Source organism: Choristoneura fumiferana, chromosome 23 (assembly GCF_025370935.1).
Source record: "Choristoneura fumiferana chromosome 23, NRCan_CFum_1, whole genome shotgun sequence".
Lineage (NCBI taxonomy): Eukaryota > Metazoa > Arthropoda > Insecta > Lepidoptera > Tortricidae > Choristoneura > Choristoneura fumiferana.
The window spans coordinates 15,543,917-15,570,513 of NC_133494.1; the positions used below are offsets into that span (position 1 = coordinate 15,543,917).

General features: G+C 36.6%; 1 pseudogene; it reads left to right on the forward strand.

The window, feature by feature from the left end:
- Window positions 1–9,171: 9,171 nt before the first annotated feature.
- Window positions 9,172–25,084, forward strand: LOC141440819 (organic cation transporter protein-like; annotated as a pseudogene).
- The last annotated feature ends 1,513 nt before the right edge of the window (window positions 25,085–26,597 follow it).

The following is a 26,597-nucleotide window of genomic DNA, read 5'->3' on the forward strand; positions in this document are numbered from 1 at the left end:
AATAACTTTCTACTGATATAGTATCGGTCGTAAACTCTCATGATTAATGAGATCTATACATCAAGTCCGTAGTATCGTTTCACCCCGTATATTGAGACTCCATGTACCTAATACTTAATAAGTGCGCAGTTCGCGTTATCAAGTTTTTTTTCATTTTGGGAAGCCTTCCTTTCACTCAGTATGCAGTATTTATTCAATTGCCACGATTCTTATACTAATTGTTTTTTTATGATCGGTTTGGTCGTAGCAAATTAAAATTAGTTACAGTTAATTACAGGCATCTCAAAATAATAATATAAATGAAATAGCCTTAGAGTGTGTGTGTGTGTGTGTAAATTTCAACTACGAAAAATAATTATTGTATCACAAATATATTGTCACTAGCTCTTGCCCGCGACTTCGTCCGCGGGAATAGTAACTTTGGCAAGTGTTTAAGTTATTTAGGGTACCTATTCTGCCAATAATAGCACATAGAAACCTCTACGTTTACTGAAAATAAGCTATTTAATACATGCTTTATATCTAAACTATTTTTTTTTGTTCTTCCATTCGTTCTAAAACATAAATATTTTGCGGGTAGCCATATTTTAGCAATACGACGTGTATTCTACCCGCCAACACAAAAGGACTAATTCTTCATAGTGAACTCTTGACATTTACGTCCTTTATTGTAAGTTAGGAGGGTAGGATATAATTAAGACGTCATTCTTACTAAGCATAGCTACACATTTTTCCGATAAGTATACTTATAGTAAATTTGTTGGAATTCCTTGAGAACTTTCATCCCCATATTTTCAGGTATGAAATGTCGAAATGTGAAAGAGCCGAACAAATGTTTTTAGGGTTTCGTACCTCAAAAGGAAAAAAATGGAAACCCTTAGACCCTATATCCCGTAAACGCGCGGAGTATGTATCGAGTTGAAATTAAAACCTAAACTCAGGTCAATAGTCCCGGAAGCTGTGAAAAAATCGAACTTCTAAGTTAACGCAATCAAAAGCTACAGTCATTAAAAAAGTTTCCATACAAATCGCCTTAACTGAAAAAGGTTTAGGGTACGTCCTAGAAACTTGAATTGTATAAAGGTAGCTCTATTAGCAATTTTTTTCCTAACACTGGATATTCATTCATAAAACCTACGTACGGAACCCTGATGCGCGAGTCTGAGTCGAATTAACCAGTTTTTTTGTTCTTATCGAATACCTAATCATAAAGATTCATCGATTTATCTTTGATAATGACGACGTCCATATAGTTTTATCCCCTATTTCATCCCCTCGCAGGTAAAATTTTCAAAAACGCTTGAACAAATATCTATTTTATTTTTTATAAGTGCCAATGCAAAGTTTCATAAAGTACAATCGATTTATATTCGACAATGACGACCTTCATATAAACTTTCATCCCCTATTTCACCCTCACACAGAAGAATTTTAAAAACGCGCGAACAATATCTATTATCTCTTATCACGTGCCCAATGCCAAGTTTCACAAAGAACCATCGATTTATCTTCGACAATGACGATCTTTATATATAAACTTTCATCCCCTATTTCACCCCCATACAGGAAGAATTTAAAAAACGCGCGAACAAATGTCTATTTATCTCTTAATCACGTGCCGAAATGGCAAGTTTAATAAAGACTCATCGATTTATCTTCGATAATGACAACCTTCCATATGAACTTTCATCCCCTATTTCATCCCCCCACAGGTCAATTTTCAAAAAAAGCTCTTGCAAATACGACTTATTTTTTATTAAGTTCCTAAATGCCAAGTTCATGGTTTTATCTTCGACAGCGACGAACTTCACCATATAAACTTTCATCCCTATTTCAACCCCTTAAAGCCTCTTTTTCGCGATAAAATAGCCTATGTTCTTTCCCATGGTCTATTCTATCTCTGTACCAAATTTCATCCAAATGGTTCAGCGGTTTTGGCGTGAAAGCGTAACAGACAACAGACAGACAGACAGAGTTATTGCATTTAATATATTATGTATTAAATTTGGAATACAAATCATTGATTGTCATTCGACATACGTGCAAAATCGTGCAAGTAGCTTAAGGTAGGTACATTGATGCGCTCGATTGATCACTTCTAAGTCATTCCCTTTACGACCTCGTAATGTAATACAACTTCCGCTATTTATCTTGTACAGACTCCAAACTCCCAAAAAAATATCCATTTTTTTTTTTAATACTAATGTAATGCCCAATAGTCAAGTTGCTGCAACCTCTATTTTGCTAATGACACAATTTAAGATGGCTAATAGGGTGACGGCACCATTCATGAACTTTATTTAGGAATAGTTATCCGAACGTCAGTGTTATTAGTTAAAAAACCGAAAAAGGGCGAGTCGGACTCGCACAAGAAGTGTTCCGTACCATCTATACAACATTCATTAGACATTAGCAAAAAACGCCAAAAAAATCACGTTTGTTGTATGGGAGCCCTCCTTAAATATTTATTTTATTCTGTTTTTAGTATTTGTTGTTATAGCGGCCATAGTTATACATAATCCGTGAAAATTACAACTGTCTAACTATCACGGTTCATGAGATGCCTGGTGACAGAGGTACGGACGGACTAGGGACGGACGGACGGACAGCGAGGTCTTAGTAATAGGGTTTCCGTTTTTACCCTTTAGGTACGGAACCCTAAAAAATAGTGCCCATTTCTTAAAATTTGGGCTAACGGAAAAATACCATTATTGGTTACTGTCCAGTGTCCATGATTAATGCCGTCACCCTACTGCTGCGACAGTTTTCGGTACCCAAACCTATTCATTACGCCACGAAAAAAAATTTTTTAGCACAATTTTCGCTGTATCGTAGTACAGTCAGCTCCGGCCCGTCGCACAACATTTCACATTTGTTCATGTAACTTTTTCCATTGGAGGCGCAGAGAGGGATGTATGTCATCGGACACTTGCACGCTGTCAGCAATGACGCCAAGTTAGAGTCCACCAACAGCAAAGCGCAGACAACTGGAAAGATATAGCATGATTCATAGGCAGGTCAATCAACTTTCAGTGTTGTTATTACGTGCCGTAAGTCAGGAGACATCGCTGATACATTTTGTTACATTGACATCTATGTACCTTACGGCTTGCCAGCTTGCTTCCTGAGCAAAAATATTTAATTTCAATTCAAAAATAAATTACTTTAAGGGGCTGTTTCACCATCCATTGATGACGGTTAAATGTGATGCCGTCTCCATATATTCGAACAAAACAAATAGAGACGGACGGAGAGATTTAACCGTCAGTTAACACTAATCAATGGATGGTGAAGCAGCCCCTAAATATCCTACTAATCATACTACTGTACCCTTAGTGTAAGTTTTCGGTTACAAAATACGTCTCGATCGCTTTCGCGTTAAAATCACAAGTTGTATGGAAACACGAACAGCGCCTCTAGCGGAACGTTTGCGATGTTCGTGTTTCCACACAAAATACAAATTGAGATTTTAACGCGAACGCGATCGAGACGTATTTTGTAACCGAAAACTTACACTAAGGGTCTGGACGCAGAACTGAGCGAGTAGCCGGATGTAGCTCTGGATAGGGAGATGTGGAGGTCAAGAAGGGATCTTTGCCCAGCGGTGGAACACACATATATGCTATTAAAAAAATCCTACTAATATTATAAATGCGAAAGTTTGTAAGTGTGTTTATTTGCTACTTCATCCCGTCTAAATTCGATATACAGATAGTTTGCGTCCCGGGGAAGGACATATATAGGATAGTTTTATCCCGAAAAATTGCATAGTTCCTGCGGGATAGTGAAAACCGATTTCTACGCGGATGGAGTCTCTAGTAACAAATATATATTTTTTTTGGTAGTGATTACATTAAAGCATAATAATATTATATATTTGATATTATCAAATCAGAGCAAACTATAGGAAACCATTATAAAGATTACGACAGGACTACTTACGTATGAGTTTTAAGTACATTTTGTTATTTGAGACTTGTTTGTCAATTCGTAAGGCTCTCAAAACAATGGACAATATATAAATTAAACTTGTCATTATATAGCCTTTGTAGCAATTTCACGATTCATTGAAGTTACTTGTGTTCCAGAATGCGCTGTGAAATTGGCAAAAGCCATTTAAGATTATTAATAAATCTATGTAGTAAAGATTCAATATATGTAGTACTTGTTATCGAAATCGTTACTCTTTTAGTTTTCCCCCGACGCAAAAAGGGGGGTTATGAGTTTGACATCTACCTATGTGTGTGTTTGTGTGTGTGTGTAGCATCACGTAGCATCATGCAATCTTTAAACGAACGAAGTCAGGTATCGTAATCATAAACTAACCCGACTGTTCCACCCTTTATTTCGCCGAGTCTCCCTGAACCAAAAAATATACATGCCTCCTTTAAGTTTCATCAAAAATAAGAAACACATTTTTGGCGATTGAATAGCAATCCGGAACAGTTAAATTTACCTACGCGTAAAATTGATATTTTTTTCGGAAATGCGAACGTACCTATTACCCCCCTCCCCCCTGACAGTTCTCTACGCCCCCCCGCCCTAGGGTACGTGCCTTCTTAGTAGTTGAGAAGTCCTGAGCTAGCCAGTCTTCTATTTATTGTTATTTTAGATTATTTTGATTTACCGCCGCGACTTAGTTTGTCAATATAACAATGTCAATTCACTGTCAAAGGAAACATGGAAATAATCGAATAAGGACTTTACTCTTAACCCTTATGCCAGAGGTTTTCAACCGGTGTGACGCGGCACATCAGTTTATATGTTGCATTGAAATCATGAATAGCTATTTTAATGAGAAAATAGTACGAAAACAATTGACGCGTGGCGTGTGCGATTCGTACCTAAAGATGTCAACACGCACGACCCTATAAATAAGCCTATCCTACGCACTAGTCCGACTCGCACTTTGCTATTCTTTAATGGTAAGCCGTGAAACTTTGATGAACGAAACGAGTGCCGTTAAAACGAAAAGTTTGAAAACGCCTGCCGATCCCTACAATACTAAACGTGCAAAATAGGAACATCAATTTTTCCGCCCGCTTGAACATCTTTGTAAATATTTGAATCATAGTAACAATACAAAGACAGTCATGTGTTCACTTCATTTATTTGAGAGATAAGAGGCTTCGGAAAATCTTAAGGCGAAACCGTTGCGTCAACAGTTAGTTTAAGCTGTAAATAAGCTGTAAAACCCGTCTTCCATCTTCTAAACATGTAGGTTGTACGAATATTATAGTGTACTAGCTTTTACTACTATTCGGTCTGGTAGTTGCAATTTAAATTTTCGGGATTTTACAAAATTTACAAAATTTATATCGTGGTCTTCATTGAGGTTGTGTTGTGAATAACTGTACAAAATTCAAGACTCTAAACACAGTACTAAAATTTCAAAATTTTCCCTTATCCCGTGGGAATATCGGGATAAAAAGTAGAGTATGCGTTTTTTATGACGTCCGGGTACCTACACACCTACCTAATTTCTTGACTTTAAGCCCAGCGGTTATTATTTCGAGAGCGTATCCCTATCCCGTGGGAATATCCAGATTAAAGTAGCCTATGTGTTATTCCAAAGGTCCAGCTACCTACATACCAAATTTCATGGCTCTAAGCCCAGCGGTTGTTATTTCGAGATTATATCCCTAGGTATCCCGTGGGAATAACGGGTCAAAAAAGTCGCCTATGTGTTATTCTAGACATACAGCTATCTAAGTACCAAATTTCATAACTCTAAGCCCAGCGGTTATTATTTCAAGATTTTATCCCTATCCCGTGGGAATATCGGGACAAAAAATACCCTATGTGTTATTCCAGAGGTCCAGCTACCTACATACCAAATTTTATGGCTCTAAGCCTAGTGGTTGTTATTTTGAGATTTTATCCCTAGGTATCCCGTGAGAATATCGGGTCAAAAAGTCGCTTATGCGTTATTCCAGACAACCAGCTACCTACATACCAAATTTCATGACTCTTAAGCCCAGCGGTTATTATTTCGAGATTTTATCCTTAGGTATCCCGTGGGAATATCGGGTCAAAAGTCGCCTATATTCACGATGGCGGGTGTATGCTAATTTACAATGACCCTATATTGATTGTTGACAAATACTGTTACTCCTAAACCTAAATCCTCACCTAAAATTTACTTAATTTGTACTTTAATATGGCATTAAAATTTGAGCAATCAGGTTTATGGTTTCCAAGTAACAGACGTAAAAAAAATGTACACGTCTATTAAGTACTCGGAAACTATAAATCTGATTGCTCAAATTTTAACGGTATATCAAAGTACAAATTTAGTATATTTTTGGAGTATTAGCAGTTTATCAATAATCAATAGAAACGTACGGTAAGAACCAAGTTTTTAGGTACGCTTTCACCTATACCTTTAAAAACCGTTTTAGCAGCCCTCTAATGATTTTAAAATACCTATCCAACGATACCCCACACTATAGGGTTGGATGAGAAAAAAAAATCACCCCCACTTTACGTCTATGGGAAGTACCCTAAAAAAATTGTTTTTGAAAGTCAAAGTCAAAGTGATTTATTTGCAAACATAGGTGTAACTGATTACAGTGGTGGTAACAAATATATGGTAAGTATCAAAATGCTATGTTTTGCCTGCAAGCATACAAAATTCAATTTGTTATAAAATTACATATTATATTGTTATTCTATTATCAAACACAAATATTAATCCATTAAAATAATTGAAACATTATCATATCATCATTATTATTATCATATCATCATTACCATTATAATTTAAAATTGTAAATATCAAAAATTATTAAAAGCATTAAAATTATCATGTAAATAATCAGAAATAGAATAGTAGCAACGATTAATTAGCAATGTCAGTAATTCCTGCTTCAGCCTCGACCTTGGCAGCTGCTTTATGCATACCGGGAGTTTATTATAAATTTTACCAGCTAAAGAATATACACTCTTACGCATTAACGCTGTCTTAGCACGAATGGTACAAATGTTTTGGTTATACTGTGTTCTTAAAGTTCTTCCAGATACATAATTTTTTTTCTTAAATAAATCCGGGTTATTTAATACAAATACAACACATTCAAAGACAAAAAGAGATGGCACTGTCAAGATTTTTAAGTCTTTAAAGTGTGGCATACAACTATCAGTAGGTTTGAGACCGCGCATAGCTCTAATACATCTCTTCTGTGCCCTGAAAACTGATTCTCTATTTGTCGAGTTGCCCCAAAAAATAATGCCGTAACGTAATGTTGATGCCAGAAAGCCATGGTATGCCGTTAAAACTGCATGGGGACTCGCCTGCTTGGCAAGTTTATACAGCGCATAGACATATTTATTCAGTCTCTGACATATTTCATCCGTATGGGGTTTCCATGTTAAACGATTTACTATCTGTATTCCCAAAAACTTTGTGACAGTAACAGTAAGTAAAAAGTGATTTTTTATTGTACTATTTTGTCGGCATAGTTTATATATATATCTGTGCTAAATTACAGCTTTTTAGCATTGATAGTCCCTGAGCAAAGCCGCGGACGGACAGACAGACAGACAGACATGGCGAAACTATAAGGGTTCCGTTTTTGCCATTTTTGCTCCGGAACCCTAAAAACAAGCAAAATTTGAAATTAGAATTGCTAATGAAGTTCTGCATTCAATTGATGAGTGCCACAGTGATACGTGATACGGTTCAATAAAATCCGAACCAGTATGACATTTGGAAACTCGTCGTTATTTTAATTTTATTTCGGGAAACCTAGACGGCCTCTGCAATTATCTAGCATAAAACTGACACTTTTAAGCGAATGCCACATCGAACAAAAGTGTCAGTTTTTGAAATAAATAATGAAATAAATAAATAAAGTAATCAATTATTTAATAAGAAGTATCATTGTTTAACTACAGTTACTTATTACATATAAAGCCTGTCAGAGAATAGAGTAGAAATGGAGCATTGCATTAGAGCATTTACAGAGATGTAGGTACTCCAATGCTTTGTACCTTCGTGTATGAAATATGTAGTATATGCTTTATTTCAGTGGGTATTGGAGAAAGAATTTCCGACAAAATCATTACAGAATGTAGACAATGTAGTGGATTTGTGTGGCTACTAAACTAAAAAAGAGGTGATTCAAAGTTAAGTCATAGCGAGCTTGAGGATACACTTGGAACATGTGATTCGAAGATAAAGAGAATTCGCATTTTTGAAGCATCTCTCTGTTATTAACCACATTAAATATGTAGACGAAGCTTCCCTAATCGTATGTGCTTCAGTTAATTTGCAGAGTAATACATAATTTATAATAAAAAATGCAACAAATTTTATTTTGTTTTATTTCATCAATGCATTAATTATCATAAAAACGAAAACGTTTAGCATAAATGTCTAACTTCAAAAGACCCTGTTAATTAAAAAAATTAAAAACCCCCGACACAAAACAAGCCAGCAAAAAAAAAATGCCTGAAAAAAAACGTCGCCAAAAAAGACAACTAAAAAGTAAATAATAATTACGCACTAGCTGTTGCCCCCGACTTCATCTGCGAAGAATTCGTTTATCCCTATCCCGCGGGGACTATGCTGATAAATTAGCCAAGTTCATTTAGTATAAATACCTAGTAATATTTTTTTATCTATGCTTCGTCGGTGTCAGGGGAACGCTAAAGTAAACAGGTAACTAAAGTAAATACGAGTATGCTGTATTTTTTTAAATATTAACCTTAGCGGTCCCCGGACACCGACGACGCTTAGATAAAAAAATATTACTAGGTACTTATACTAAATTAACTTAGGCTAATTTTGCGGGAAATGAGCATAGTCCCCGCGGGATAGGGATAAACGAATTCTTCGCAGATGAAGTCGCGGGCAATAGGTAATGCATAATTATTTTTTTACTTTTTTGTTGTCTTTTTTGGCGGCGTTTTTTTGTCGGCATTTTTTTTTCGGGCGTTTATTAATATATTATATTTGCTGGGGTTTTTTTTTTCTGTATCTCTTACTATTTCTGGTGTACAATAAAGAGTCTTTGTATTGTATTGTACTACCCATACTCCCTCCACATGAATTTCTTCACGTTTAGCGAGGCAATCAAGTTTAAAAACAATATAACGACACCGATTAATGACCATCAAGCTACTTGTAACTGGTTACATTTCGCCCGGCCCCAATTAACTGAAGATCGCAGTGAGACGCCTGCACAGTGTTTAGTGACAGTTCGGCGCGTGTGGTGAGAGTAGTGCGTGGTTGATGAACCACTCCGTTTTGCTAAGGGTTGGAAATGAAATAGTTTGTTTTTAAAAGAATAGTTGGTGACTTTGAAGACTTCAAACTAAAGGTGGTTTGTGGTTTTTATTTATTTTTACTGACTTAAAAAAAGGAAGTTTTTTGGTTGTATTTTTATGTTTTTGTCTCGCAATTTAGTAATTTATAAACTAATTTGTTTTTAAATGAAATCTCCTCATTAAGTCCCACTTAAATTTGGAGAAAAACACTACACCAGGGAGTTCTTTCAAGCAATTTTTTAAATTATCTTGAGTATAGATAATTGTGGATTTATTTATTAATCAATAAAAAATATGGCCAATTTTAATGTATGGCATTTTAATGAATGAAAAATATATAAGATCGCGTCTAGACTAATTTATTACTTACTTGCTTTTTCCTGCGACTCTATCGCGGGAACTATGCAATTTTTCAGGATAAAACTATAATGTCCTTACAAGGGTCCCAAACTACCTTCGTACCAAATTTTATTTTAATCCGGTTTAGCTGTTTAAGTGTGAAGAGGTAACTGATGGACACACTTTTACATTTATAATATTACTAGCGTTTACCCGGGGCTTCGCACGCGTAAATCATTAGATACAGCAGTTGAATTGAAGTTCCGGGATTTTATTAAATTCTCGTTGGAATGCCCTACAATTACATCGTAGTTTTCTCTTCTCTTCTCTTTTTCAACCTTTCATCACCCAATGCTGAGTGTAGGTCTCCTCTAATGCACGCCATTCTTCCCGGTTTTGTGCCTTTCGCATCCAGTCCTTTCCGGCCACTCTAATAAGGTCGTCGGTCCAACGCATCGATTGCCTGCCTACATTTCTATGCCCTACTCTAGGCCTCCACTCAAGCACCCGACTACCCCACCTGTTGTCCTGTCTACGGCATATATGGCCCGCCCACTTCCATTTTCTACTAGCGATCACACGACGAGTTTTCATTGACGTTCAATTAAAACACCCATGCCAAATTTCATGACTAAACACAGCGGTTGTTATTTCGAGATTTTATCCCTTTCCCGCTACTCCCATATCGGGATAAAAAGTAGCCTATTTGTTATTCCAGACGTCCAGCTACCTACATACCAAATTTCACAACTTTAAGCCCAGCGGTTGTTATTTAGAGATTTTATCCCTACCCCGTTTAATCCAGGTTGTTAACTAAATCCGTCCAGCCGTTTCAGCGTGAAGAAGTAACAAACATACTCACTCACTCACAAACTTTCACATCTAAAATATTATATAGTAGGATAGGATTAGTAAGGATATTATTTAGCAGATGTCTGCGCGTAGCTAAAATGTAAATTTTAAATTAAATATACGACGCTCGATACCCGGCTATTTCCGAACGGGTGTAGTTCGATCAGTTCGTATCTCTTTGAGGCTGCATTTTCACGAGAGATGAGCAAGGATAAGTTACAAGGAATGTGTTTTTCACTAACCAATAGGAACGCTTCATTTACCTCGCTTCGCTCCGCTCTGGTGAAAAATTTGAACAGGAAGTGTTCAGCCGTTCACTCAACCTAACTCAAACCTCTGTAAGAAAGAAAGAACATTTATTCACTCTCACAAAGACACTCGAATACAACAAAATTTACACAATTGGACACATATAAAAGAAGATTACAATAATGACTATAGTACATGAAAAATTTTGTGTGTCCCTTCAAAAGCGAAACGGCCGCTGACTCAGCATTATGCTGAGGCATTAGACGCCTGCAGCGCTGCTCTACTGATATATTACGAAATATATTTTTCTCAAATATCCAAAAAAAGTCGTCTTTATCTTCGTGATAATAGTTAGAACGCAAAGTACGTCGTTGTATAGTACTTGTTGAAGATTTGTTCTGATTTCAAATTCGAGGACATTAATCGAATTTCATACAAACATTGGTGGCCACGGCAAGCAAAGAGCATACCGGGTGTATACCGGGTGTATCCGCAGTAGTATACCGGGTGTGGCGTGTAATATGAGCAAATAATTAAACATAGATCATACTCGTCAAACTGAACAACATTAGTTCACCGACTTTTAAGAATAATTAGTTTACTTAATTTTATAACACTTTTGAGTTTATTCGAAGAAGCAATATAAAGCAAAATGCTTGATGTTTGTAGCGTGACAGGTGACTTCAGTTGTGTTCTAGGATGGCATACATTGATAGCAGTATTTAATTTGTATGAAAAAAAGGAAAATTCAAAGACTCCATTATTTTTAAAAGTCGCTATTTTTAAATATTGTTCAGATTGACGAGGACGATCTATGTTTTAATTTTTTGCTCTTATTACAGGCCACACGCCACTATTAAATACTTTGTATTTGTGTGGTATTTTAGAACAGATTCTTCAGTTACAGTTACAAAACTAATCAAGATGGCAAAGGAAGACAAAGAAGATAAGAAGTACGACATCGTGGAGGTCACAGAGACCTTCGGAAGGTTTCAGATAATGCAGTTTATTTATTGCTGCCTGCCCGCACTGTTTGTTACCATGATCAACATAAACTACGTTTTCACCGTCGGCGATGTTAACTATAGGTTGGTTATTATTTATATTTAACTATTTATTACATTTATCTTTCACCTTTATAAATACATCCAGCTGATGGGCTCAGGGTCCCTCTCAGACATCACACTTTGTGGGGTCCCAGTACGGTTATAACTTACAAACTTCACAATATCGCTCAGCAAGTGTCCTCCACCGAAAAGGTCATGATAGTTTCCAAATGCAAATTTCCTTTAAAGGCCCTTTCCTTTTGAGTTGTAGGTATTCACGGGTGGTGGTGATAATTTCCCATCAGATGACCCGCTTGCTCGTTTTCCTCTCTATCATAACGAAAAAAAATCCTAAAACTCAAATGCGCTTACCTAGGTTCGAACCAACTATCCTCAACTTAGAAATCGGAAACTACTGTCGGCTTTATGGTTTTATTCAAATTTCAAATGATTTATTCAGTAAATAGGCCGCAAAGGGCACTTTTAAACGTCATTTTTTAAACTACCAGCGCTTTCGGAAAGACCATCATTGCCAAGAAGAATGCGCCGCAAGAAACTTGGCAGAATGTCATTTTTCCATAATAATATACTTAAAAACTATATTATACAATTAAAGAACAAAAATGCAAAAAATAATAATAAAATAAATACAGGGATGTATGGGGTCCCTTAGTTACAATACTAAACACTAACTATATCTAAACTATATCTACGTTCAGTGGAAGTGTAGAATGCTTCCACCGTCATAAATTTTAAAATAATAATAACAATAATTTAGTTCTGAAATATACATTTCAGGTCAAGTAACCATTAAGCTTTTGGATTTCGAAGGCAAGTTCACGTCTGCCGCCCCCAAAGCTAGCTCACACGCACTCATGTCATGCTCTAAAAGCAGAGCGGTACCGAGGGCATGGTATTGCTTCCGTTCCCATAAGCTCTATGGGATCGTCTTGGGAACTTCGACGTCGCGAGCCTGTGACTAGAAATTAAACTAAAAATATAAAAGTTTAAAATCCATAAGCTTAACAATATACAGCCTTAAACATAGCAAGGGGATGTATAAAGTCCCTAACTTAATAATAAAATTCCTAATCTAAATAATTCAGAGATGTATATAGTCTCTAAATGTCAAAGTAAACTAATTAAATTAATTAAATTATACAATCTTCAGAGGTGTAAAAAGCCTCCAAGGTCAAAAACTAATAATAATTATTAAAGTAAAGAAATGGACACATTCGACATCAGTTTAGTCCACTACTCTAAACCGACGTGCATGCATGAAAAGATTGATGAATGTAGAGGAAGCGAGAGTTGTATGCCAGGATCGTAGCAAGTAGAAGTCATAGCCTACGCCGTTGGGAAACAGGGGTGATTTTATGTATGTACGAGTTTAGTCCAGTTATCGAATGTTGGCTTTAAAACTTGTTTTGTTTGTAGGTGTCGAATCCCTGAATGTGATAGTAATACTACCAGTATTCAAAGGCCCGTGTGGTGGCCGGATACAGCGATAGACCGGTGCTCGCGACCAGTCCTGCATCAGGATTGGAACAACACTATGCAGTGTACAAACGCCAGCTTCAGTGGCAGCGTGGAAAAATGTGACTCTTGGGTGTATGAGAGCAACGACACAGTTGTAGCTGAGGTTAGTAACAACTTTGTTTCTATCAACGTCAGCAGAGCAGTTTGAACATCTTTTACAAATACAATACAATACAGTAAGCCAACCATCTGCTGGCATATTTCGGAATAATTTAAGATATCTTATACAGGATTTCCTACGGTGATGCCAAATGAAGGGAAAGGGGACAATTAAATAACTGAAAACCAGAAAGTAGTTTGCTCAAAATCGAGAGTAGAATCGTTTACACTATGTTTTAAATTAGCTTGTGTTTGTGTTTCAAATCCTTTTTTTATTGCACCCAGTCTAAAAGTTACGACTGATATTTTAGCGAGGTTGCAATACTCTTTCGATAATTTAATACTAGCCGTTTTGCTGTCAATGTGTTATTTTCTTCTAAAAACGTCAAAGCGCAACTGACAAGTACAAATTAGGTATATGCGTAGAGTTAGAAATGAAGTAGAATTACCGACTAAGCAAAACACACGAATATCTTTTAAAATAATGATGGTATTCAAAAATATGCAATCAACTGACTTGAAATTAAAAAAAAAATATTTTTGTGGTGTCTGAGGCTTTCAGTTATTTAATTAACATCTTGTATAGTTTATAGAGTAAATTGATAAATATAATAATAGTGAATTACTTAATGCACCAAAAGCAATTTATGCCAAGCATTTTAAGTAAATTGCAATAATTGCGAAATCGTGTAATGATTACATATTAATGAAGATTTAAGTACAACAGAAATAGCTCAGCATTTGCTCTATAAACCAAGAATTCCCCAAGTAGATAACGAGCGAAATCATCACTGTACAGGCTCAGTAAGCTAATATTACATCAGCAATGGTTTAATTACTTTTCTGGTAGAACGTGAATTTAATTGACATTGTAAATTATTTCCACTAATGATTATTAAAAGAATGAATTTGATAGAAACAACAACAGTACAATTTTAATTAAAACGACTCGCAGAATTTACTCAATCCTATTTGTTGTAAATGTGAGTCTCTTATTGATATAAGAAGGGCAAACGAGCGTGCGGTTTACCTGATGGGAAGGGACACAAGGGGCAGGTGCGTCGCCAGTCTGATAGGCTCAAAGACTGATAGGCTCGTGCATAGGGTTTTTAAAGATCCCTGAGTTGTACGGCTGCGGGAATGCCGCGCCCCAGGAAGCTTGTTCCCAATTTTTGTTGTGCATTCAAGCTTGCTCCATCTTGTTGGAGGCCTACCGACAGCTCGTCTCCCGGTCCGCGGACGCCATTCGAGAACCTTCTGACCCCATCGGCCATCAGTCCATGGATATCATGGAGCGACGACCTGGTGGATGCGGAAAGCACAAGACCGGTCTGAGTGGAGAGCCTTGAGGGAGGCCTATGTGCAGCAGTGAATGTCTTCGGCTGACATGATGATGATGATGATGATTCATGCTTGCATATTTATCCCTGGAATATCATTTGGATTCGGGCTTTTTGTACTTAAAAACGCAAAATCTTAACAAAATCATAAAATTGTGTCCAATAAATGGTGAAGTTTATTTATATGATTATATTTAGGTAGTACCTTTTTAATGCATTCTATTCAATTCATTAATCAATTTACTATATTTGTTAAAAAGTCATTAAAAACCACTTGAATATGACTCTACTACAGATACCTTCATTAACCGGCTGCGGCTTAAAGTAGTAAATGAAAATTATAATATCGACATTCTAGACATTCAGACAAGAAATTGATACAATGATAATTATTTTTTGTACTTCTTTCATTTGTTTTTATTTGAGTAAACAAATAATTTATAAAAATATACATACCTGGTATTACTTTGTAGACCAATCACAAGAATCTAAATAAAGCTCATATTTAAATGCTAAATACTCAATTGTATAAATACCTATTCGTTTATCTTGTACATAGAAAGAGGCTCAAAATCACTCATAGAGCTATGGAGAGTGCCAGTGCTCAGATTTTGCTCATAGTTCTAAAACTGCCCTATAGTTACGAGTACACAGGGTGTCCCACGGCTATGCTTCAAGATGGGAAAGCATCTTAAATATTTTAGATCGAAAATGTTAGTAAAAAAAACTTTATTTTTATTTAAAAAATTGGAACTGCATTCAAAGATTTTTAATAATAAGTTTCTTTTTAAAATAAGTTCTTACAAGCACAGCTAAGGTAAGCAAAAGGGTAAGTATTAATTTTCCAGAAAAAAAGTCAAATTTCATGGTATTCCTTTTATTTACGATACTATGTTATTTAGAAAAAATAAATCATAATAAGATTTAGCCCATTAATTGTTATTATATAATGATATATTGGGTTCGATTCTCGGTTCAGACAGGGCATAAGTCAAAAATCTTTGAACGTAGTTTAAAATTAAAAATTATCTTTAAAATAAATTGAAATTATTATGCAATATTTTTTTATTTTTTCAATCATCATCATCATCCCAGCCTATATACGTCCCACTGCTGGGCACAGGCCTCCTCTCAGAACAAGAGGGCTTGGGCCATAGTTCCCACGCGGGCCCAGTGCGGATTGGGAACTTCGCACGCACCATTGAATCGCTTCGCTGGTTTGTGCAGGTTTCCTCACGATGTTTTCCTTCACCGCAAAGCTCGTGGTAAATTTCAAATGTAATTCCGCACATGAATTTCGAAAAACTCAGAGATTTTTCCGACTCGGAGATTTTTTCAATATTGAAGCTATACTTTCCCTGATTTTTTAGAAAATATCGAAATTGTATATTCTGGAAAATTTATTAAACTATTATGCAACATTATTATGGCGTCATCACCTAGAATAAAAATATCACATGCGAAACTTAGGCAGTTTCTTTTAAACAGACTAACTTTATGGAGGTTCAGGTAATATTAGCGAGAGCTTAGAAAATACTTTATTTCAACAAACATATTATAGTATAAAAGTAAACAATAACAATTATATAGATTAAAAAATACCTAAACCCTGTATCTCTCCTACCCGGGGCATCGTGCCTAACATGCTTGCGGCTTGCGGCATTCCCTCGCTGCACGGCTAAGCTCAGCCTCTGGGCGAAAAAAGACTCGCCAGAGACGCCAACTGATTTTCTGACACCTCGCGAACAAATTTTTTGGTGTCGGATGACCACGGTCCTAAAGTTTCTAACGCAAGTGCCGCAAATATGTAATCACTAGATGAAAACCCGGCTTCGCTCGGGTAAAATGTAGACTCATAATGATATTAGTTTGTAAAAAAAAAATTTTGTCACTGTCGTATTTATCGAAAAATCTGACGTATATTCCCAGCCTTAATATTACCACAAATACTTTCACAGCTAACCTATATGTATCGGTATTTCACCAGTAGATATTGCTCTTAAATCTTATTTAACCAAATAACTATGATTTTCTGTCTCATAATCAAAGAAATTAGACCTAAGAGATCATAATGGAGAACAAAATACGAACCTGTGACACCCGTGACGCGTGATGACGTGACACCAACGCCACATTGACATGTTTACTTCGCAACGCCATTATAATATATACTTAGTAATTTATTCCATTTTTTATTGAAAATACTCGATAATCCGAATTTTCCACCTACAAGTTGTCGACTCGGATTGACTAATTTTTTACGCTGTTCAATTTGATGTGCATTTCGTTCGAGTCTACCGTAGACCGGAACGAAATTATTAATATAGATTCTTTAAAAACGCGTATTTGCAGCACTTGGCTTAGAAGAGCATTATTATGTTTATACAATGTGTAATTTTTTGATTTTTGATAACTGCTTATCCTCCATAACGCACAAAGCGGTTTGCCTCTTCCTTCATTATGCGGACGGCTAAGGAGTAGATCTCTCTGCCGGGGTTAGTTTCTCCGGAACGCTATTATCTGAACATCTTTAAGGTCAAAGTGAACAAGACACTAGTGGTCTAACTTCTACTGTTTGTAATACAATCAAGAATTAGGATAATTAACTATGCGTAGTTTTATAAAATGTAAAGGTTCTTGAGTTATGGCTTTTTTAAGGTTCATAACTAAATTTATTTTGTCTCTTTATGGATCACGTCGTCAAGTTTGTGATTTTATATTTTCACCCTTAACAACGACTTTGAAGTTAAATTATGTTTTTTTTCCGATTTTACAAAGTTAATCACCAGGTTTTTTATTATGGCTTATTTAATAAAGCGATCCTGTTTAGCAAATTCATCATTAAAATCATCTATTTTTTACAAAAAAATGAAATGTTTATTGGATTTACCTTCATTTCATATAATCGATTGCAATTTATCAATCTTTGAAAAATAGCAGACCTGGATTCTGGATTCTAAATTTTAAAAAAATAACTGTCGAAAAAAAACAAATTTCTTTCACTTGGACGGGCTTAACTACATTTGAAAAAAAAAATTCAAATAAATTTATCTGATTTTGATACAATATTGTGATTTTAACTGTATTTTCAGTATTTTTCTCAAAAACCACACGGAATTATACTTAACCGTTAAAATAGTAACAAAACTAGTTTTTTACCCTTTTATTTAATACCAAAATGTTAAAAAAAATCAATATTGGATTTACCCGAATGGAAAATTTTTTTTGGTCACTCATTTTGGGCAAGACAGTTGCATTCGGACACGATTAAATTAAACATTATTATGGGACCATTTCGTGGCATGCATTCCTATTTTTTATTATTATTATTCCTATTCATTCTTACCATGTCACGAATAAATCTGTTGAGTTTCTTGCCGGATTCTTCTCAACAGAGGTTTTTCCGAACCGGTGGTAGATTTTTTTTGACATGCTTGTTGTAGCCTAAATTGAATAAAGATATTTTGACTTTGACTTTGACTTTGAAATGTTTTCTTTCTTTCTTCCTTCCTTTATCTTATCCATGCCAAATTTAGGTACTGTGAAGCCACCGACATCCGTACATACCTATCTTAAACTATTTTTTTTCAACGGTGGTACATGTCAACATTTCTATTCCAGTTAGACCTGGCGTGTCAGCCATGGACGACGAATTCTGTCGGTACGGTACACAGCGCAGGGATGGTGATCTCAATGACCATCTTCGGCTGGTTATCAGACAAGTAAGTAGTTCTCACCACGGCGATTTTAATGGGACCAATTGTCGCTAAAATAATTACCGCCACGTTTTGACCATATTGAAAAAATAATCGCGAAAGTTAAAACGGTATAGATATTGTAAGCGCACGGACAGCAAAACACCTCGGTGGCAGTGGAGTAAAAAAAAACCGATTGCCTTAAAACTATTAATAAAAACTAAATAAGTACAGATCAAGTGAATAATGTTTTGCCATCGTATTTTGTCGAATAAGTTCGCATTTTATTTATCTTGCTCTCGCAGTTAGCTTCAGTAAACCTTAGTAAGCTAGTTGAGATAGCATGATAAATACGAACTTTTCCAACAAAATACGATGGTAAAACATTATTCAACACGTCTGTAACGTGTATTTTAAGACTAGTATTTTATTGCAGATATGGCCGCAAGCCTACCCTGGTGCTCTGTTCTGTAGGAGGCATCCTAGGCCACCTTAAGACCTTCGTTACCTCTTACTACCTCTACATCGTCATTGAATTCTTGGAGGCTGCCATCACTGGCGGCACCTACTCCGCCGCCATGGTCATTAGTAAGTGTTCCATTCACAATTACCGAGACGTAGACCGGTCGGACCCTTTAGACCTTGGAGTCAAAGGCTGGCAAGAGCTTGCCCAAGAATGTAAAGCATGATGTAGTCTGGTTTTGGAGGGCAAGACCCACTTCGGATCACTGAAAAAAAATATATATATATACCTCGTTGAGTTTCTTGCCGGATTCTTCTCAGCAGAGGTTTTTCCGAACCGGTGGTAGATTTTTTTTTTGACATTCATAAGTGCTTGTTATAGCCTAAATTGAATAAAGATATTTTGACTTTGACTTTGACTTTGACTGCGCCTAGCTCAGCGCCCAGTTATTAAGAGCATTTATACCTGCTGAGCTGGCATGGCACCGTTGCATTTTTGTTAGTTTTCTCGATTATTCCATAAAAACTGAAACAGAAAACTTAATAAGCATTTGTTTGTTTTTAAAGAATATGAAAGTCTATTACTTAATACGAATAATTAAGAAGTGTTGTATCAGACCACAATTTAAATTTTCATTAAGTTTTTTATGGAATAATCGAGAAAAACTAACAAAAATGCGACGTTGCCAGCTCAGCAGGTATAAATGCTCTTAAGTACCTAAGTAAGCTATTATTTATTTCTTAACCTAGCCTTTACCTGCTACTTTGCACACGTACGTCATTAGATCTACGAGTACCTACTCGTAGATAGCAGTCGAATTGAGATTCCGGGATATGGCTACATTTCCATAGGAATTTTCAACTACATCCTGGTCGTCGTTTACGTTCTGTGATGAATACTCGTACAAAATTTCTATTACCTATTACAACATTAGATTCTTATCAAGAGATTAGCTAATTGCTTTTATCCCGACAAAAGTAAAATTATAACTTTATCGTTATAAACGTCATTATTTTGGTATGTAAATAGGCACATAAATATGGTAGGAAGAACGCCATATAGAATCACGACAGACAATGAACAAAGTTAATATCTTAATCTGTTGATTGTACTATTAGTTTAGCTAGGAACATCAAGATAATAGTTGCGTCAATTCTAATTTAGGTCACATTTTTTTATCAGTCACTTGCCTTATAATACAGTGAGATGCGATAATTGTGTTTCTATCTAAATGATTCGAACTAAGGTATCCTAATGTTTATTTTGACATGCTGCTCAGTATTTTTATAACTATTTTTGGTTTCTGCCCAAAACCCGGTGGTGTCGGGTTAGAATTACACCTCTCCATTTCTTCCGTGGATGTCGTAAGAGGCGACAAAGGATACAGGTTAAGGTAGACCGCAGGCTAGCGACCTGTCACTATTGTACCTACCGTTTTTATCAAACTTTAAACCTAAAACTGCTAAACCTACTACATTTGGGAATTCAGGCGTGATGTTTGTGTGTGTGTGTGTGTGTGTGCCCAAAAGGGTAAAGGAAAGGTCTGTGCCTATTTAAGTTAGAATGTATGTTTTCAAATTATACTTTTCGTCATTTCAGTGATAGAAAGCAGCGGAAAAAACAACCGCGTCCTCGCAGGTGTCATATTCGCCTACGCGATTTATGTAGGCGAAGCTATCTTCGCCTGCATCGCCATAGCAGTAACTTACTGGAAGACACTCATTCGAATCATCTGCACCCCACCTATTATCTTTCTCTCTTACACTTTCCTGATCAGAGAGAGTCCACGATGGCAGATAATAAACAACAAATTCGAAGAAGCGAAGAAAACCTTGCTTGTTATAGCTGAAACAAACAAATTAAATATTGATAAGCAAGAATTTCTCAACATAGATGGTGCGAAGTTAAAGAATAAGTTCAACTTGGGATCTCACGAGCAAAAGGAATCAATGAAGACAGTTTTCACTTCAAAAGAGATATGGAAGAGGTTGCTAGTAATGATGATCTGTAGATTCACGGCGAGTTTTGTTTACTACGGGATGATGATCAACTCTGTATGGTTGCCAGGGAATAAGTATACCAACTTTCTGCTAGCCACAGTGATGTCGTTTCCTGGAGAGCTGATAGCTCTTGTACTAATGAACAAGTATGGACGGCGAAAGCCTTTGCTTTACGGCTATCTGGCTTGTGGAGTACTTTGTATCGCCTCTGGATATGTCCCTGAGGGTAAGTCAAAAGTCAAACTCAATAGATGGGACTACATCTGAATTTGCAACTAGCTTTACATTTAAATCAAAGTCTTCATCTGCGTGGCAACAACTCATTTTAGTCAGTAACAAACAGCCATCCATATATCCTCACAAACTTTCGCATTTATATTATACTTAATATTTTTAGGAAAGGATTAACTTATTTTATATCACAGTGTATGGGTGTGCTATAATTGATTAATCTCATTTAAACGTAACGCAAAATTATTTTGATATAACTTATTAAAGGTCTTGAACTTTTTAGAAAACGTCTGGGCAAAGATAACTCTGTTCCTGTTGGGGAAGATGATAATATCTGCTTGCTTCACTGGTGCTGTGACGTACACCATGGAACTGTTCCCGACCAGCGCTCGAGGCACACTGATGGGGCTGTGCTCCTTTATGTCAAGATTTGGCGGCATGCTGGCCCCGCTTACTCCTATCTTGGTAAGTTTGATGAATATTTTGAAAGGAGACTCGATGAAACTGAACCCTGTACCAGGGCAGAGCAGAACCTTTTCACAGTCCATTTACGATGATTTCTTTAATAGATGTGTGAATTATCAACATGATAATCGAAGCAAACATGCCACAGACAGAGAAATATACAGACTAGCTAGCTAGCTTGTGCCCGCAGCTTCGCTCGCGTTAAATTTGGTGTAACATAAATATACTTTCCACGATCCTTATTTTCGTGTTTTAATTGATTTTTCGGAGGATTATATTTGGAAATTTTCGAATTTAAAAATCAACTTTGAAGCCCTGTTTCACATGTCAGGGGTGTTATTTTAGAAAACCTACTTGTTTTTTTTGCCCGCGACTCCGTACCTACGCGACATAGGATTCCAGGATTCCCGTGGGATAGGAATAAGTGAATTCAACAGAAAACCACACTGTCCGCGATTTAATTGAAACAGGCTTCTATTATTTAGGGTATATATTTTTAAAAAGCTTTCACTTTCTTTTGTGTGTGTGTGTGTGTGTGTAAAAATCCTTATTTAGTTCACTTCTATGGTCCTTTATTCACTTACAAATTCAGGTCTGTAAAATCTGTAGTTTTAGCTACGCGTTGTCTGTCAGTCAGTCAGCCATTGCAGTGACGGTATTTCGTAGCACGGTATACTGTTTTATAGGTCTGGATAAATTTTGTTACGTTAATGAGTTGATTGGTTTGGTGTAGGTACAGTAGGTACTTAATGTATCCTAACCGTTAAGGAGTTATACCTTTCAGCATCAGCTCACCTGAATAACCAAAAAGAATGCAACTAAAGATCTATTACGTGCATATTATGATATTAAAAGAAACTTCCTCTAACTCTTAAACGTTAAGGAGTTTAACCTTCCATCATCAGCTCACCTAGATAACCTGAAAGAATACAACTATCGGCCTGTACGTACCTACCTATAATATTAAAAAAAATATGCACAGCTAACCGTTAAGGAGTTTTAACTTCCATCATCAGCTCATCAACATGAGATGATGTCTATCAGACGCAAATAGTTAAGTAAATAGCTTGAGAAAAAATATAAGAAAAACGTAATGCGTGCTTCAAAATTTGAGGGTTGCCCTCGATTTCCTGGTGATCCCGTCATCAGATCCTAATTTGGTGACAATAGGACCACCTTGGGAGTATACACTTTCGAATAAAAAAGGATTTCTTAAACTAAATAAGAAAGAGAAAAAGAAAAATCCCGTTTTATCCCGTTCCCCTAATTATTTATGGGAAATTCTCTCTTAGAGCTCCGCCCCGCCCCTACACTCCCCAAGGAATCCACTTCAGCTTTCTGCGTCCAGTAAAATGAAAAATCCCGTTTTTCCGTTCCCGTCAAAATTTCGAGAAATTATTTTGTAGTGCTCCCTTACACTCCCAAAGAACCTAAACGCCAAATTTCAGTTTTCTATGACCAGTAAAACGAAAAATCCCGTTTTTTCCCGTTCCCGTGGGAATTTTGAAATCTCCACTCTCAATGCCCTTCTCAAGTAATCTAAATGGCGATTTTCAGCTTTCTGCATCCAGTAAAATGAAAGATCCCCTTTTTTTCCTATCCCGTGGGAATTTCGGGAAATTATCTCTTTAATGCTTCCCTACACTCCTTAAGCAACCTACATGCCAAATTTCAGCTTTCTACGACCAGTAAAACGAAAAATCCCGTTTTTTCCCGTTCCCGTCAGAATTTCGGGAAATTCTTTTGTAGTGTTCTCCTACACCCCCCAAGGAACCTAAATTTCAGCTATCTTTGACCAGTGAAACGAAAAATCCCGTTTTTTCCCGTTCCCCTCGGAATTTCAATTTTAGAGTTAAAAACAGACAGTTAGACATACGAAAGCATTCTTGCCCAAGCTACAACGGACACGCTTTGCATGCGTTCGGTCAATAATTTCAAATTGTATTTCTAGACACCAATATCAGCGGCCCTGCCATCCCTCTTGTTCGGGCCTCAGCTGTCGTCTCAGGAATCAGCCTGATCCTCACTCCGGAGACACGCAATCTGCCTCTGATGGACACCGTGGAGCAAGTAGAGACCAGTGCCAAGCACGCTCGGGACATGAAGAGAACGCAGGGCAACACCAATGCGGGGTTCGATGACACAGTAGTTTCCTCTTTGTGATGAAGTTTTCTGAAGATTAGTGGCTCAGATAGGTAGCGTGGATAGGCAACGTAAGTGGCTGCAACCACACGCACACGCCAGCACCAGTAAATAGGCAAGCAGCCACTAGCCACAGCCACCAGCGCTAGTGTTGCCATGAGGGTAGACATCACTAGCGCTGCCATGAGGGTAGGCAGTGCTAGTGTTGCCATGAGGGTATTGAGGGTAGGCAATGCTAGTGTTGCCTACCCTGCTGGTGCTGGCGGAAGCGGGCAGGTGCAGCCACTTACATTGCCTACCCTAATAACATCTGCCTGCAGAGAGATCTCAATTGTAGCCTCTCCCTACAAAAAATAATACTAAAGGTTCTAGATGAACAAAAAAATTCCGTGGTCCTATACAGGGTGGAACCTAACGATGATCCTTTACTTAAACAGGTGATAGTGTTGTTTAAACTGAACAACTTTCTCCAAGAAACATAGTATTAGGTCGAAAACCGATTTTTTTTTTCATCTTTCCATAGTAAGTCATTCAGCTAACCAATACATTTTGTATGGGAGTCTGAATTTTTCTTTTCTTTTTTCGACCTATTGGTCCTTGAAAGTTGTTCAGTTTAAGCAACACTATCACCTGTTTAAGTAAAAGATCATCGTTAGGTTCCACCCTGTATAATAAGCAGATATTTTATTATTTGTTATAAAATGTACTGTGATTATATCAGTAAGATTTGTTGCTATTGTAATATAATAGGCGCAAAAAATATGCAGGAGTTTTGCATAACACTATCTGCGTGTTGTTCACGCAGGTAGGTATTATATTATATACTCAGCGGCGCAAAATTTGGCCCATTCGTCACACAAAATTATCTATTTCTGCATACATTTCAATGCCAGATTTTTTGCCGCTCAGTATAATAAGATTAAAGTCGCCATTTGTTCCTAGAATTACGTACGTATTAAAATGAGATCAATGATAAGGATTACCAAAAATGTCCTATGAAATAGTGCCATAAATAGTTTTAAAATGTGACCTGATGTGAGTATGAAATGCTTAGGTAGGTAATTGGGCTGTGTCCCGGGTAAGAATAATATTATTACCTAAATACAGTGTGTTACCGGCCGCCAGGCTTTTTTTAGGGCGGTTAAATAATGTGTTTCTGTAACCTAACCATAACATTAGTTTTATTAATAAACTAAAATACAGACTTGTTCGTTTCTGTGGGGGGCGCAGTCTAACCTCGTCTACTTTTCTGATAGCAGTTCGTTTCTGTGGAAGACGCAGTTCTAACCTAATCCAACGTACTTTTCTGGTACCGTAAACTGCTTCAACTTTGCCATCTCGCCCCAACATTGCCTGATTTGATTTAAGAGTCGATAACTTAGCACCTGTATAGAGTTTAAGCTTTTATCTCCGTAATAATAATTCTCGTAGATAAAAGTTAAAAAATTATACGAGTGCTAAGTTATCGACTCTAAATCAAATCATGAAGGCAATGTTGGGGTCAGAGGGCAAAGTTGAAGCAGTTTACGGTAGCAGTTGGTCTCTGTGGTTGGTTTGTGCGAAATGTCATTATATACAAAAATTTTTGGAATACAATATTAGCCAAAAGAAAAAGTTTGCTTGATAAACGTTTGTCGTAGGTAATAAAAGTTGACAAAGTAAAATTATGCCAAATTATAATTTGACCAAATGAATAAAATGCGAAATGTAAATATGCTAAAGATTCGTTTGGGAAATGAAACTACTGCGATAAGTTTTTTGGGAAGTGAAATTTGACGAAAAATATTTTAGCAGTACACCATTAAATTAATGTCATGATTATGTTACATCACATGTTGATCATGATACGCTACTTTAACCGCCTACCCGAATTTTTCAAAAATTTAAAAAGTTCGTGATTCAAGCCTTCTTTGGAGTCTTAAAAATTCTATGTATAAAAAAGCAAGCCTTAAATTGTGTCCAATATATGTAGCCACTGCCAAATTAAGGGTACACTGCCAAATTAAAAAGCCAGGCTGCCGGTTAGACACTGATATCTATCAGACCGTCAGTTAGATTAACAGAAATACTTACTTAAGTACCTACCGTAAGGTCGGGGTACTTTGGCCGTGAAGGGTGACTTTGGCCCTTGGGGTTAACTCAGTCCTGAGGGTGTATTGCCCCCTTTCCACTCGTAACGTTTCTGATACTCGCGATCACAATCAAATTACAGTTTTCGTATACAAAAACTGTCATTTGGTTGTGATCCTGAGTGTCAGAAACGTTAGACAATACGGCCTCTTATTTTTGCCATATGGTTGGCGTGTTAGTTGATCGGGCGCCTTCTTTGTGTGGTTTTCATATGGGCCAAAGTTACCCTCCAATGGGTCAAAGTAGCCCGCCCTTGCGGTACTTATTTTTTTCTTTTGTCAATAATATAAAAAATGCAAATATAAATCGCGTCAAAGTTCGAGTGGGGGGTCCTAGTAAAAAATGTACAAAGGCGTCACATGACACCAATGTTTAACGGGCTCTGCCTTAGTAATTTTTTGTTTAATTTACAACATGTTTTGCGAATATAATGTTTTGCGAATATGATGTTTTGTGAATATCGTGTTTTGCGAATATCATGTTTTGCGAATATGATGTTTTGCGAATATCGTGTTTTGCGAATATGATGTTTTGCGAATATCATGTTCAGCGAGGGAAGGATATGAGCGTGTCCAATTCTTTTACATTTAACTGACGAACTAAATTATTATTCTTTTACCCGCGACACCTCTGACACTGAATAAAAATATTTTCGTTCCATGATATGATTGTCAGTAGCATTACACACAGGGCACTTATACTATCTAAGGCCCTTATGCGTTCTATCGATATCGATA